The 2,554-nt window shown below is 35.5% G+C and overlaps 1 pseudogene; it reads right to left on the bottom strand.

Annotated features, from left to right (window-relative positions):
- Positions 1–613: 613 nt before the first annotated feature.
- Positions 614–1,535, bottom strand: LOC102477311 (olfactory receptor 4C11-like; annotated as a pseudogene).
- Positions 1,536–2,554: the final 1,019 nt, after the last annotated feature.

Genomic DNA, 2,554 nt, shown 5'->3' with positions numbered 1-2,554 from the left:
TTGCCCCAAAAGTGTTGAGGAAGAAGTTCAATTCTTCTTTTGGAGAGATATTATAGGAGGAATTCAATATTACAGAGAACTGGCTGAATTAACTTTATGTATACTTACAAGTTGAACTAATTTCTTTTGTTAATGTCTTTCTTCTTATCAAGCCAGAGTGTAGACAGAGTTGTGAGGTATACGTCATGGTAGGCAATGCCAGAATTGAGCTATCAAGAAGAGAGTTAGACTAAAGCTTTGAGGAAAACTACCAGATTTTGATCAGAAGCAAAAAGAAAAGGTGAGAAAATAGTACGTTAGGTTACAGAGTTTATGTGGAATTGGGCTTATACTTCAAGTATAACGTGGCTAGAAAGGAAGTTAATCTGAATTGAAAAGACTGTTAGTTGTTCCATAATTATTTGATCTGGTCTACACTCTATCTAGGTTTCACACAAAAGACAATGCCTTGACATTCACTGTGCCTGGTAAACTAGAAAAAAAATAACAAAAGAACCTACAAACTTGTATACAGCCATATGTTATTCCCACTACATTCAGACATTGTTATATTTGATATTGGCATTCCCCAAGACAAATCAAGAGTCAAAATTAATCAAGCCAGACCCTCAATTCATCCTTTGCTTTCTTAAGTAATCTGGATATGCCATAGCTTTCTCATGGCATTTTTTACTTCAGCATTTCTTAGTGTGTAAATGAGTGGGTTGAGAAAGGGGGTTCCAATGGTATAAAATACTGCCACCATCTTGTCCATGGGGAACGTGGTTGGGGGACGTGTATATATGAATATGCATGGCCCAAAGAACAAGATCACTACTATGATGTGAGAAGTACAAGTGGAGAGTGCTTTTTTCCTCCCTTCTGCACTGTGGTTTCTCAATGAGTGCAAGATGACAAAGTAGGAAATCATCAAAATTACAAAACTACTTGAACAAATTGCCCCACTGTTAGTCACCAGCAGCAGGTTGATCATGTAAGTGTCCATGCAGGCAAGTTTCAACAATGGCTGCAAATCACAGCAATAATGATCAATCAAGTTGGGTCCACAGAAGGGCAACCTTAAGGCCAGCTATACTATGTATGAAAGACCCTATCCAAGCAAGAACAATTAAGATGATGCAGACTTGCTTGCGCATGATGGTTGGATAATGTAAAGGCTTGCAGATGGCCACATAGCGATCAACAGCCATGAGAATGAGGACAAAGATCTCCATGCAGCCAAATAAATGCAGTGCAAAGACTTGTGTCATGCATTCATTGTAGGATATGATTTTCTTTTTAGAGAGAGCATCTGCTATCAATCTAGGTGCTGTTGAAGTTGAAAAGCAGGAATCAGCAAAGGACAAATAAAATAAGAAGAAATACATGAGGCAGCCAAGTGTCCGGCTGAACTTGATAGTCACAATAGTGAGCATATTTCCCACCACAGTTCCAGCATAGAAAATCAAGAAGATTAAAAACACCATTTTTTGCCTCACAGGATCCTGTGTCAATCCAAATAACACAAACTCAGTTACGGTGTTATTTTGATGCATTTTTTTAGCTAATTTGTAGGTACCACAGGTTAGAAATATTTCATCTGCAAAGGAGAAAATAAATAAAGGTTATAAAAGGAAACTAAATTTGGAGAGAAAATATTTATTCTCAGTCATGAAATTGTGACTTTTCATTTAGTTGTCACCTATCAATCTATTTTTTGAATGAATAAAATGGAATGTATGCTAATTATTCAATACATTTACCATATTGTACATGAAAATTATAAAATAAAAATAGAAAAGTAATTAAAAAACAATTATTATTTAAGGAAGGTAAACAATGTAGGGGTATTGATATGAGTAAATAACCTTCTACCTTTAATATATTTTTTTAGTTATCAGTGAGGACTTACTGATATTATGGCAGATATTTTCAAAAACACAAAAAACATACACATGACTTTCTTCAGTGTGCATTATGCTTTTACATTATCTGAACTAGGTAACTTTTTTTTTTAATATATTCTACAGGCAGTGTGCACTCACCGGAGAGAGAGACAGAGAGAGGGAGAGTGAGAGACAGAAAGTCAGAAATCACTCCCAAGGGAATAGCCACATTGCATTTCTTCCTTCTCCATGCTCCTCGTGGGATTTTGATAATGGATTCATAAGCACTTGGCATGATTTTTCAGCTGCCAGTACTCAGTCTGCAGAGCTGTCTATGTGGGGTCCAGCTGCCATAACCTCTACATCATCTGTTGACCTGGGTATTCTTAGCATACTAAATCTACTTAGTAAATATTTGGACTCTACTAGTGACTGTTTATTTAAAAGGGGACTCAATAACATCTTATAATTCTCTAACAAAATCCAAGCAAAACACATACACACATGCATAGTAAAGAAAAGAGAGAGAATACTAAACATAAAACTTGGACAAGAAACAACATTCCAGTCAGTCTGTCTTGCATAAAAAATTTTAATCCCTTACCTTGAGTGGATTTATTTACTTTTAATTTACCTCTCAAAATTTCTAGTTCTCTCTGTTCTTTTTTTTTCTTTTTTTTTTTTTTAAG

The sequence above is a fragment of the Tupaia chinensis genome, unplaced genomic scaffold (genome assembly GCF_000334495.1).
Source record: "Tupaia chinensis unplaced genomic scaffold, TupChi_1.0 Scaffold146302_1, whole genome shotgun sequence".
Taxonomy (NCBI): Eukaryota; Metazoa; Chordata; class Mammalia; order Scandentia; family Tupaiidae; genus Tupaia; species Tupaia belangeri.
Note: the sequence above shows the minus strand (reverse complement) of the source record. Positions and strands in the feature narration are given on the sequence as shown.